General features: G+C 48.8%; 1 protein-coding gene across 4 annotated transcripts in view; it reads left to right on the forward strand.

Moving 5' to 3' along the window:
• LOC134933461 (cationic amino acid transporter 2-like) overlaps positions 1 to 13,397 on the forward strand; it is a 170,239-nt gene that overhangs the window by 40,607 nt on the left and 116,235 nt on the right. The window contains exon 1 of one of the 4 annotated variants that reach the window (XM_063928687.1): positions 11,936 to 11,967. The exons of the other annotated variants lie outside the window; for them this stretch is intronic. The gene's annotated coding sequence lies outside the window, so the exon portion shown is untranslated. Of the gene's footprint in view, positions 1 to 11,935; positions 11,968 to 13,397 lie in introns of those variants that run through there. 4 annotated transcript variants of the gene reach the window in all.

The raw sequence follows: 13,397 nt of genomic DNA on the forward strand, positions 1-13,397 counted from the left end.
ACAGGGCAGAACTGCGGACTCGTCCGCATTTTCTCCCTAAGGTGGTGTCAGCATTTCATCTGAACCAGCCTATTGTAGTGCCTGCGGCTACAAGTGACTTGGAGGACTCCAAGTTACTGGACGTTGTCAGAGCATTAAAAATATATATTGCAAGGACAGCTGGAGTCAGAAAATCTGACTCGTTGTTTATATTGTATGCACCCAACAAGATGGGTGCTCCTGCGTCTAAGCAGACGATTGCTCGTTGGATCTGTAGCACAATCCAACTTGCACATTCTGTGGCAGGCCTGCCACAGCCTAAATCTGTAAAGGCCCACTCCACAAGGAAGGTGGGCTCATCTTGGGCGGCTGCCCGAGGGGTCTCGGCATTACAACTTTGCCGAGCAGCTACGTGGTCAGGGGAGAACAGGTTTGTAAAATTTTACAAATTTGATACTCTGGCTAAGGAGGACCTGGAGTTCTCTCATTCGGTGCTGCAGAGTCATCCGCACTCTCCCGCCCGTTTGGGAGCTTTGGTATAATCCCCATGGTCCTTTCAGGAACCCCAGCATCCACTAGGACGATAGAGAAAATAAGAATTTACTTACCGATAATTCTATTTCTCGGAGTCCGTAGTGGATGCTGGGCGCCCATCCCAAGTGCGGATTATCTGCAATAATTGTACATAGTTATTGTTAACTAATTCGGGTTATTGTTTAGGAAGCCATCTTTCAGAGGCTCCTCTGTTATCATACTGTTAACTGGGTTTGATCACAAGTTGTACGGTGTGATTGGTGTGGCTGGTATGAGTCTTACCCGGGATTCAAAATTCCTCCCTTATTGTGTACGCTCGTCCGGGCACAGTACCTAACTGAGGCTTGGAGGAGGGTCATAGGGGGAGGAGCCAGTGCACACCACCTGATCGGAAAGCTTTACTTTTTGTGCCCTGTCTCCTGCGGAGCCGCTATTCCCCATGGTCCTTTCAGGAACCCCAGCATCCACTACGGACTCCGAGAAATAGAATTATCGGTAAGTAAATTCTTATTTTTTCAAACAGTCAACAGCTAAGAATTTTATTCATTTTATCATTTACTGCAGTGACTAGAAATGGGGTCTGAACAGTTAAATAAATATGGTAATAATGAGTGAACAATTTTTTAAACTATTTTAGCGCCCAAGGACAGACAGACAATACAGTTCTCACCCTTTCACAGACACAAAAAAATATTTTTCTTGATATACAGTAGCTACACTATAAAGTGGTTGTAGGTAGGTACCATCTATGCCCTTAAAATGTATCTAATATATTATATAAGCACAATGCTTTTAAGCAACTACTCCGCAGTCTTCCTTTTAATTCAACTTGTGGCTGATAAAGCCGATATTTGAAGTCCTCTGCTGCTCAACAGAGATGTAACGGAGCTGCAGCTATCCTTCACTGCTCCTTCTATATGATGCCTCCTCTAATGGCAAATGTAAATCAGCGGCCACCGCTGATGTGTACTGACCATGGGTGCTGATGTGTGCGACCCGATCGCTCGCTGCAGTTTTATCGCAGCACAGCGGGCGGGTCGGAACTGCTTTTATATTTGTGCGGGGGGGGGGGGGGGGGGGGCGGCACTGTCATGCGGGGCAGACTAGCCCTGTGCTGGGCGTCCCCCCGCATGTCTAAGTTCATGATCGTAGGTGTGCTATATTTAGCACAGCTACGATCAACTCGGAATGACCCCCCATGTTGGGTACTCAGCTTCAAGGTGCATGGTGGGAATATTAGAGGAAACCACTGAACACATAGAGTAGGGTCTCTCCCACAGTTGAACTTCCTAATAAAAATACATGCAATCGGCTAGTGGTTGACGGCAGGCACGGAGAGGGCCTCAGGATAACATATCCCCTGCTCTCACCTCCTTAATCCGATCAGCTGCAGCGGTACACAATAGGCCTTTCGCAAATTTCAGCTCCAGGCCCATGTGGACGTTAATCTAGCACTGGCCACGGCAACTGCTGGAAAATCCACCGTTTTTACCCTAAGTCACATCTCTGCAGAAAAAGACACCGTCTTTTCAGCTTCAGTCCTTTCGTCCCTATAAGAGTCATATCTGCCCAGGGATAGAGGAAAGGGAAGAAGACTGCAGCAGGCAGCCCATTCCCAGGAACAGAAGCGTTCCACCGCTTCTGACAAGCTCTCAGCATGACGCTGAGACCGTACAGGACCCCTGGATCCTACAAGTAGTATCCCAGGGGTATAGTTTGGAATGTCGAGACGTTTCCCCTGCGCAGGCTCCTGAAGTCTGCTTTACCAAGGTCTCCCTCCGACAAGGAGGCAGTATGGGAAAAAATTCACGAGCTGTATTCCCAGCAGGTGATAATTAAATTACCCCTCCTACAACAAGAAAAGGGGTATTATTCCACACTATATTGTGGTACTGAAGCCAGAAGGCTAGGTGAGACCTATTCTAAATCTAAAAAAATTTGAACACTTACAAAGGTTCAAATCAAGATGGAGTCACTCAGAGCAGTGATAACGAACCGGGCCATGTCCCAAATTTGCCCTTATCACTAAGGGTACCTCAGGTTCGTGGTACAGAACTGTCACTATCAGTTTCAGACGCTGCCGTTTGGATTGTCTACGGCACCCCGGGTCTTTACCAAGGTAATGGCCGAAATGATGGTTCTTCTTCGAAGAAAAGGCGTCTTAATTATCCCTTACTTGGACGATCTCCTGATAAGGGCAAAGTCCAGGGAACAGTTGGAGGTCGGAGTAGCACTATCTCGGATACTGTTACAACAGCAGGGGTGGATTCTAAATATTCCAAAATCGCAGCTGATCCCGACAACAAGTCTCCTGTGCTTAGGGATGATTCTGGACACAGCCCAGAAAAAGGTGTTTCTCCCGGAAGAGAAAGCCAGGGAGTTATCCGAGCTAGTCAGGAACCTCCTAAAATCAGTGCATCATTGCACAAGGGCCATGGTAAAAAAATGGTGACTTCCTTCGAAGCAATTCCAGTCGGCAGATTTCATGCAAGAACTTTTCAGTGGGATCTGCTGGACAAATGGTCCGGATCGCATCTTCAGATGCATCAGCGGATAACCCTATATCCAAGGACAAGGGTGTCTCTCCTGTGGTGGTTACAGAGTGCTCATCTTCTAGAGGGCCGCAGATTCGGCATTCAGTTTTGGATGTTGGTGACCACGGAGGCCAGCCCGAGAGGCTGGGGAGCAGTCACACAAGGAAAAAATTTCCAGGGAGTGTGATCAAGTCTGGAGATTTTTCTCCACATAAATATAGCTAAAGGTAAATTTATAATGCTCTAAGCTTAGCAAGACCTCTGCTTCAAGGTCAGCCGGTATTGATCCAGTGGGATAAAACATCACGGCAGTCGCCCACGTAAATAGACAGGGCGGCACAAGAAGCAGGAGGGCAGTGGCAAAAACTGCAAGGACTTTTCGCTGGGCGGAAAATCATGTGATAGCACTGTCAGCAGTGTTTCATTCCGGGAATGGAAACTGGGAAGCAGACTTCCTCAGTAGGCACGACCTCCACCCGGCAGAGTGGGAACTTCATGGGGAAGTTTTCCACATAATTGTAAACCGTTGGGAATTACCAAAGGTGGACATGATGGCGTCCCGTCTGAACAAAAAACGGGACAGGTATTGCGCCAGGTTAAGAGACCCTCAGGCAATAGCTGTGGACGTTCTGGTAACACCGTGGGTGTACCAGTCGGTGTATGTGTTCCATCCTCTGCTTTTCATACCTAAGGTACTGAGAATTATAAGACGTAGAGGAGTAAGAACTATACTCATGGCTCCGGATTGGCCAAGAAGGACTTGGTACCCGGAACTTCAAGAGATGCTCACAGAGGACTTATGGCCTCTGCCGCTAAGAAGGGACTTGTTTCAGCAAGTACCATGTCTGTTCCAAGACTTACCGCAGCTGCGTTTGACGGCATGGCGGTGGAACGCCGGATCCTAAGGGAAAAGGCATTCAGGAAGAGGTCATTCCTACCCTGGTCAAAGCCAGAAAGGAGGTGACCGCACAACATTATCACCACATGTGGCGAAAATATGTTGCGTGGTGTGAGGCCAGGAAGGCCCCACGAAGAAATTTCAACTCGGTCGATTCCTGCATTTCTTGCAAACAGGAGTGTCTATGGGCCTCAAATTGGGGTCCATTAAGGTTCAAATTTCGGCCCTGTCGATTTTTCTTCCAGAGAGAATTGGCTTCAGTTCCTGAAGTCCAGAAGTTTGTCAAGGGAGTATTGCATATACAACCCCCTTTTGTGCCTCCAGTGGCACTGTGGGATCTCAACGTAGTTCTGGGATTCCTCAAAACACATTGGTTTGAAACCAGTCAAATCTGTGGATTTGAAGCATCTCACATGAAAAGTGAACATGCTCTTGGACCTGGCCTGGACCAGGCGAGTGTCAAATTGGTGGTTTTTTTCTCAAAAAAGCCCATATCTGTTTGTCCATTCGGACAGGGCAGAGCTGCGGACTCGTCCCCAGTTCTCTCCCTAAGGTGGTGTCAGTGTTTCACCTGAACCAGCTTATTGTGGTGTCTTGCGCCTACTAGGGACTTGGAGGACTCCAAGTTGCTAGATGTGGTCAGGGCCCTGAAAATATAGGTTCCAGGACGGCTGGAGTCAGGAAAACTGACTTGCTGTTATCCTGTATGCACCCAACAAACTGGGTGCTCTTGCTTTTAAGCAGACTTTTGCTAGTTGGATGTGTAATACAATTCAGCTTGCACATTCTGTGGCAGGCCTGCCACAGCCAAAATATGTAAATGCCCATTCCACAAGGAAGGTGGGCTCATCTTGGGCGGCTGCCCGAGGGGTCTCGGCTTTACAACTTTGCCGAGCGGCTATTTAGTCAGGGGCAAACACGTTTGTAAAATCCTACAAATTTGATACCCTGGCTAAGGAGGACCTGGAGTTCTCTCATTCGGTGCTGCAGAGTCATCCGCACTCTCCCGCCCGTTTGGGAGCTTTGGTATAATCCCCATGGTCCTTTCAGGAACCCCAGCATCCACTAGGACGATAGAGAAAATAAGAATTTACTTACCGATAATTCTATTTCTCGGAGTCCGTAGTGGATGCTGGGCGCCCATCCCAAGTGCGGATTATCTGCATTACTTGTACATAGTTACAAAAATCGGGTTATTATTGTTGTGAGCCATCCTTTCAGAGGCTCCGCTGTTATCATACTGTTAACTGGGTTCAGATCACAGGTTGTACAGTGTGATTGGTGTGGCTGGTATGAGTCTTACCCGGGATTCATAAATCCTTCCTTATTGTGTATGCTCGTCCGGGCACAGTACCTAACTGAGGCTTGGAGGAGGGTCATAGGGGGAGGAGCCAGTGCACACCACCTGATCCTAAAGCTTTACTTTTTGTGCCCTGTCTCCTGCGGAGCCGCTATTCCCCATGGTCCTTTCAGGAACCCCAGCATCCACTACGGACTCCGAGAAATAGAATTATCGGTAAGTAAATTCTTATTATTTGTGCACTTCCCTGTGATTTTTCCCACTGGGAGAGGAAGAGGAGGGGGAGAGGGAATGGGTGTGGTTCGTTTTATCGACAGTATCTAGGTCGACAATGTTTAGGTCGACCACTATAGGTCGACAGTCACTATGTCGACATGGATGGAAGGTCGACAGGGTTTCTAGGTCGACATGTGCTAGGTAGACAGGTCTAAAGGTCGACATGAGGATTTTTATTTATTTTTTTGTGTCGTTTTCTTCGTAAAGTGACCGGGATCCCAAATTAGTGCACCGCGTCCCCTCGCATGGCTCGCTTCGCTCGCCATGCTTCGAGCATGGTGCCTTCGCTCCGCTACCGCTTCGCTTGGCACACTTTACCGTTCCAATAGTAGTCCACGTGGATCGTTAAGTATGAAAAAATCCCCCCCCAAATTTTTTTTTTTTTTAAACTCATGTTGACCTTTAGACCTGTCGACCTAGCACATGTCGACCTAGAAACCCTGTCGACCTTCCATCCATGTCGACCTAGTGACTGTCGACCAATAGTGGTCGACCAAAACATTGTCGACCTAGACACTGTCGATCTTCAGACCGGATCCCAGAGGGAATATGTATGACCTTGGTGTTTTCTGTTGTAGCTGCGATGAAGGTGCTCTGTGGGTTAGGCAGTAATGTGTGCTGGTGGAAGGTAGTGCCTGACAGTGAGCAGATGCTGGCTAATCATGTCCTTTCTAGTCTCCGAGAAAGCATCGCCGTCCCCTGTTTTCCATGTAATCAAATTACATTCAAAGAGATTATGTTTATATGACGTGGCAATACATATGCAAATGTTGCTCATTTAGTACTATCTTTACTTGGTTCTGCAAATCCACCTATTTACTATCATTCAGGTTTAGTTTAGCTCACTTTGAAACATTTTGTACTGTGTATGTTATAATCTCTCATAGATTGGTATGCTTATGGCTATGGCCACACATAGGGGTATATTCAATTAAAGTCGGATCCATTCCGACATGTATTTGTCGGAATGGATCCGACAACCCCTAGCGTGCTGGAGCCGGGTGGAAGCTGCCGTGAGGTTGGGCGGCTGAGTGACATCCAGCTGCAGCGCTACTGTAGCGCTGATCTCCCTGTATGGCCGCCAGCTGTTCCCCCATCTCCCGGCGGCTCCCCCGCCTCTCCTCCTCTGGGTCCGCATCTCAGTCCGACATCATTTTGATGTCGGACTGAGATGGTCGAAAAGGGGGCCAAAACCTGTCGATTTTGGCCCCATTTTCGACATAAACACGTGGATCGGCAGCTATTCCGCCGATCCACGTGCTTTTTGACAAGTCGAATTTATCGACTTGTCGAAAAATTTAGCAAAATATTGAATAGGTAGAATCAGGATTCGACCTTAAAAAGTCGAAATCCCGTTGTGTTTTGTGTTCACACGGATCCTGTTCTGCGGGATTCCGCAGAACAGGATCCGGCCAGTGACACACGGGATTTCAATAGCACACAGTGCGGCACAGCCGCACTGTGTGAACACATACATTGAAATGTACGTGTTCACCTTGAAATCCCCTCGTCCTGCCATCCGGCCCAACCGCAGCATGCTGTGTTTGGATACGGTGGCGGTGGGACTGCCACACATGTGTGGGTGCCTGCGTAGGCGCCCATGTGCACTCTCCTTGTGGTCAAGCGGGGCCCCCTCACAATATCGGCGGTCGGCATGCCGACCAACAGGGACTATTCCCACTCGTGGATGTCCATGACACCCATAGAGTGGGAATAGAACCCGTGGCGAGCGCATCGGGATGCTGACCGCCTGAATCCCGAATGCCGGCATCCCGATACACCCCCTCAACCTTACCCCCCTCCACCACAATTTACTGACCATTACCCCTCCCCCCTCACCAGTCATAAAATAAAAAAATACGTTGGAATAACAAAAACAAATAATCACCTGGTCTCCTCTGGCCATCGGCCTAGCAGGGCTCTCATGCAGTGAGTATGTTGTGCCGCCGCCCCCAGCAAGTGTCACCCCTAGGCACGTGCCTAGTGGGAAATCCACCACAGACTAACTGTCAGCGTGCGGTCATCCTGATTGTTAGTGCACTGAATCGGAGCACTGATACAGACGCGCAGTATCTGAAATGTACCAGATGTATTAAGCGTTCCTGGGAGGTGACCAATCAGATATATGAAGATGCTGTGTCTTATGGGTGTGTTATGGGGTCGTTGTGTGTGTTTTCTGGTTAAAATGGTTGTGTACAAGAACGCTTCATCCATACTTGCCCACTCTCCCTTAACGGGTGTGAGGCTCCAGAAAATTGGGTGGTAAGTCTCCTGCTGCCGCCATCTACTGCCATCCAGTCACCTACTTACTGAGTAATGTGGGCATCATCATAGACAGCCCCCGTTGTACAATGCTGGTAATATTGGCACTGTATAGCAGGACGCGTGGCCTTGATAATACAAACATGCAACCATGCCCCTGCACCACCCCCTTTGCAGCATCACGCTCCCACCTACCACCCCCTGTAGCAAGCCATCACACCCTCTCACCGCTCCCCATTGTGCCCCCCCCCCCTGGAGTAGAGTAATCACATTTCAGCTTCCATGTGCAACTGGATGACACAAAATACCTCATATCAAAAGTATATGCCCAGAGCCAATAAGTCAGTATGTATGTGGAAATGAACACAATATTATTGTATTTGTACTCTAAAGCTGAGTACACACTAGAGCGATGTCGGCACAATATGCCGTCTCATAACGACATATTGCATACATCGCTCAGTGTATACGGGGGATTGCGCGCTGCCACGGTCACTAGCGGCGGACACTTGGTAGGATGTGCTGCATGTCTAACCAAGCGTTGTCACTGCCGTCCTGTAGTATGTTAATGAAGGACAGAACATGTTTGTTCCGTCCGTCATTAGCATCGCCCCAGTGTGTACACATGATCTGGGCGGATGTGTATTCGTTCCGATGTCGGAACGAATCCCTGTCGCTCTAGTGTGTACCCGCATAAGGACTGCATGGACCCCTTACTTGCTTCTTCCGCCCACGGGGAATCAGCGCCCTTATAAACCCCAATCTCCACCCCAGCTCTCTCCCAATTGGCTGGTGCTAAAGCCACGTTTGTCCGCTCCATCCTGTCCTATATAAATAAGCCAAATGATTTACACTTCTCCTCTGTATTCACTCGTTACCAGACCAGGATCCTGCTGCTGACTATTTGTGTCACATTACTCTACGTCCAGGCGTCTCACAGATGTGGTGATCCTGAAAGCTACCCAGCAACAACTGAGAGCTCCATTCTTGTTGTTCTCTGGGATAAGAGCCAACATCATGGGAACATTCCAAGAAATGCTGGAGGGACTCGACAAGACTAACGCTACACGCAGGCACAAAAAAGTCACTTATTACAGAGGCGAGTTACAGTCATCTATTTTATTTATTGCCATGCAGAAAAAAGATAATGCAGGTGCACCCTATAATATAAATGCTGATAATCAAAAGTATTTTGATAAACTCTAGAATTTTTATGGAGTATAAACAGGGCCGTTTCTTGGGGCAGGCGAGCAGTGCAACCGCACTGGGCGCCCGCCGCGGCACTAACTGTGGCTCCCTGCTTCCCCCTCCTATTTCTCCCCGAGTAACCCGCTTGGGGGGCGGAGTTTCACGGAATGATGCGGTTGCGTCGTTACGTCATGACACAACCCCGTCACTCCGCGAATTTCCCCCTCCCCGAGCGGAGTACAGAGGGGGATTCAAGTTAGGAAGAGGGAAAGGCCGGCGCGAGGAGCGACTGGTGAGGCGGGCCGAAGAGCGGTAATCGCCTCTGTAAGTATTCTCTCTCTCTCTCAATGTGTAAAATGGGCACACCTGCCGTAATGTGTGAAATGGGGACTCTTGCCTGCCGTAGTGTGGGGATTTAATGTATTAAGGGCATTGCGGTGTGTGGCATAATATGGTGCAGGGGGCATTACTGTGTGGGTCTTAATATGGTAGAATTTTTTTCCCCTGTGGTGGTCGTAATCTGTTGGACCAGGGTCAAAAACTGGATTGTGAGGTAGTCTTTTCAGACGAGGCCATGCCCATTTAAATGAGGCCACACCCATTTAGATGAGGCCACGCCCCCTTGCCGGGTGTGCACGCAAGTTTTTGTTTTTTTTATCTAGGTGTGTGTGTGTGTGGGGGGGGGCACATTTTTTTATGTCATGGGGGGGCGCATTTTTAAATCTCGCACTGGGAGCCAAATTGGCAAGAAACAGCCCTGAGTATAAATGCATCACAATTGTACGTTTTAGGCCAAAAAAGCTTGCCCATCTGCCACGTCAGGTGACCCTCATGAGATGGGTCTCTAACATCCAAAATAATGACAGACTTAGGGGCCTGTTTATTGAAATGTGTGGAAGAGCCCCACGACGAAACATTCTTTAATGTGCATCTATTGGCGATTTGTTATTACTCTGCGGGGGAATTTAACAATAGTCAGATGCAGTGATTGGCTTCTTACTTACACGATCACTTTACCTACTATTTTGCATCAGGCTGAGCTAATGTGGATGTGCTGCCACACAGGGGTGTAGCGAGGGTGGCTCCAGGGGTGCTGGAAAAGTTAGAGGGCGCGTAGCCGCCTGCACCCCTCCCTCCATCCACTATACCGCGGGCCGATGTACAGGCAGCTGCAGAGCAGAAGAAGGAGAAGCAGAAGGGCGCACATTGACTCCGAGACTATGTAGGGAACAGGGCAGGCCATAGGCGACAGCAGGAGACACTGACAGCCAGCACATGCCGGAGCTCTGCTACCCTCTTTATTTTTCTCAATGTCTGCGTGCAGCTGTGCAGCAGGATTACTTCTGTTCTTCTACACTACTCTCTGCCCCAGCTGCTGCAGAACCTCTTTCTGCCCCGGCTGCAGCAGCACCTCTCTCTGTCCCAGCTGCTGCTGCAGCACCTCTCTCTGCATTAAAAGCTGCAGATTAACATGTATAAGCGGCTCTACTGTGGTGTAACATGTATAAATGGCTCTACTGTGGCATAACATGTATAAGGGGCTTTACTGTGTGGCGTAACGTGTATAAGGGGCTTTACTGTGTGGCATAACGTGTATAAGGGGCTCTACTGTGTGGCGTAACGTGTATAAGGGGCTATACTGTGTGGCGTAAAGTGACTAACGGACACTATTTTGGTGTAATGTGAATAACGGACAATACTGTAAGGTGCAATCTGAACTGAAACTATTCTGTGGCCACACCCATTTCCCCTATATTTTTGTTGTGCGCCTTAGGTGCGTACTGTCCCTATTTTAAACATGGGGAAATCTTTTGCCCTGAGATCCACAAGGTCTAGAACCGACCCTGTCACCAATTTAGGATTTTTTAATATTTTGTCTTTTAAAATGTAACATGCCCACAATTCAATACAGGGTAGGGGGTGCCGAAACATAGCCTTGCTCCGGGCACCATGGCACCTAGCTATACCTCTGCTGCCACAGGGCCACACATGTGCAAGTGCTGTTTAACAAAACGCCATCCTTTTTTTTTTTTCAGTGTTGATAGCGTTAGCTAGAGGGTAAAGCATTTAAGAGCTTGGTCAATAAATGGTAGCTTTTACATAGTCCCTATGGAAACCTATGGGGACTGTTTTTGTGACCATTAACAGGGGGACTGCTGCACATCTGCTGCTGTACTACCGTGATAAGCAGCCCTGGTCAGGTCCATCTTTTTTTTTTTTTTTCCAAAAGTTTTTTATTGACAGGTGAACATCAAAAACATACAAATGATAGACAACAAGTTATACATGAGAACATTGAGAGATAAGTAATACCGTAATAGTAAAAGTAGTTGTGATTGTAATAGTGCTCCACGTAGATCCCGAGCAATATCAAAACTATACATTAGAGGAGGTAAACAAGTATTGTATCAACAAAAGAGAGCAGTAACAATTGGTCCAGTTGAACATTTAGGAGCAATACGATCAGAAGGGGGCTGCGGAATCAAGAGTCTCCAAAAGATACCATTTAGTATCCTTAAAACATTTTCGTAGAGCCTCTTTTATGATCGGGGGAAGAGTCAGAACATAGGGTAACCAAATATGAAAATATTGTACCGTCAGTTTTTCCTTCTGTAAAGTGGTGTTAGTCCAGTCAAGGTGGAAAAGATGAGAGATCCTAGGGTGCAGTGGCGGATCCAGGGGAGGGGCACACAGGCCCGTGCCCCACCTGTCATTTTTAGCACTTTTTTTTTTCAAACGTGAGCAGCAGCACTGCAGCGATCAGGCAGCGTTAACTGACTACTTCCGTGATGGCTCCTCCCCTGGTCTGCCTCCAGCTCTGTCTCCTCTACAAGTAGAAGCAGGCACACACCTGCAGGAGTGAAGATAGGTCAGCTGTTGTGCCTATCATTAGGTGGGCTGGACTATTCAAATGCATGCTGACAGGGCTCGGAGCCCTGTGGAGGCGTCAGCTCAGCATGAGATTGGAGCGGAGCTGGCCACGCACACTGACACTGGTGAGTTGCAGCAGTGACAGCAATGTGCTGAGGCTGTGACACTACAATGTGTAAGGAGGCTGTAAATACGTGACACACGCTGGTACTTGGATGACAGGAACTTTGGTGTGACTGTGTTAGCTCCGTAGTACTGTGAGTCTGTGCGCTGACCCCATAATACAGCTCCGTTTTACGGGCTGTGACCCTGGGCTGATAACCCTGTGTTCTGGCTTCAGCCTGTAGCCAGAGCCAACTAATGTGCTGTATATCTTCCCTGTCACACCCAGATGGCAGCGTGTGTGCACTCTGGTGCAGAACTAACCCCTCACTGGCTGTCAGAACATGCCGAAGCTCTATATACATATATTTCACACATACATGTATGTTGCACAGTCACACATACATACTGCACACATGCCCACTGCACACATACATACTGCACACGTGCCCACTGCACTTCCGCCACTGCACACATACATACTGCACACATACATACTGCACATATGCCCACTGCACACATACATACTGCACACATGCCAACTGCACGTATGCCCACTGCACACATACATACTGAACACATGCCCACTGCACACATGCCCACTGCACACATACATACTGCACATATGCCCACTGCACAAATACATACTGCACACATGCCAACTGCACGTATGCCCACTGCACACATACATACTGAACACATGCCCACTGCACACATACACACTGCACACATGCCCACTGCACATATGCCCACTGCGCACATACATACTGCACACATGCCCACTGCACATATGCCCACTGCGCACATACATACTGCACACATGCCCACTTGCATATTGCACACATGTCCACTATTACACATATGCCCACAACACTTATGCCTACTGTACACATGTCCCTTGTACACATAATACTGCACACATGCCCACTACACACATACATTTTTTATTTAAATTGCGCTCAGTGAGGCAGGATGTGCTTCTGTCAGTGAGGCAGTGATGCGCTGTTGTCAGTGAGGCGGGGATGTGCTGCTATCAGTGAGGCGGAAATGTGCTGCTGTCAGTGAGGCAGTGATGCGCTGTTGTCAGTGAGGCGGGGATGCATCACTGTCAGTGAGGCAGTAATGTGCTGTTGTCAGTGAGGCGGGGATGCGCCACTGTCAGTGAGGCGGAGATGCGCCTCTCAGTGAGGCGGGGATGCCCTGCTGTCAGTGAGGCGGGGATGCGCCGCTGTCAGTGGGGCAGGGATGCACCGCTGTCAGTGAAGCGGGGGTGTGCCGCTGTCAGTGAGGCGGGGATGAGCTGCTCTCAGTGAGGCGGGGATGTGCCATTGTCAGTGAGGTGGGGATGTGCCGCTGTCATTGAGGTGGGGATGTGCTGTTGTCAGTGAGGCGGGGATGTGCTGCTGTTAGTGAGGGAGAGATGTGCTGCTGTCAGTGAGGCAGGGATGTGCTG

This window comes from Pseudophryne corroboree, chromosome 6, assembly GCF_028390025.1.
Source record: "Pseudophryne corroboree isolate aPseCor3 chromosome 6, aPseCor3.hap2, whole genome shotgun sequence".
NCBI lineage: Eukaryota > Metazoa > Chordata > Amphibia > Anura > Myobatrachidae > Pseudophryne > Pseudophryne corroboree.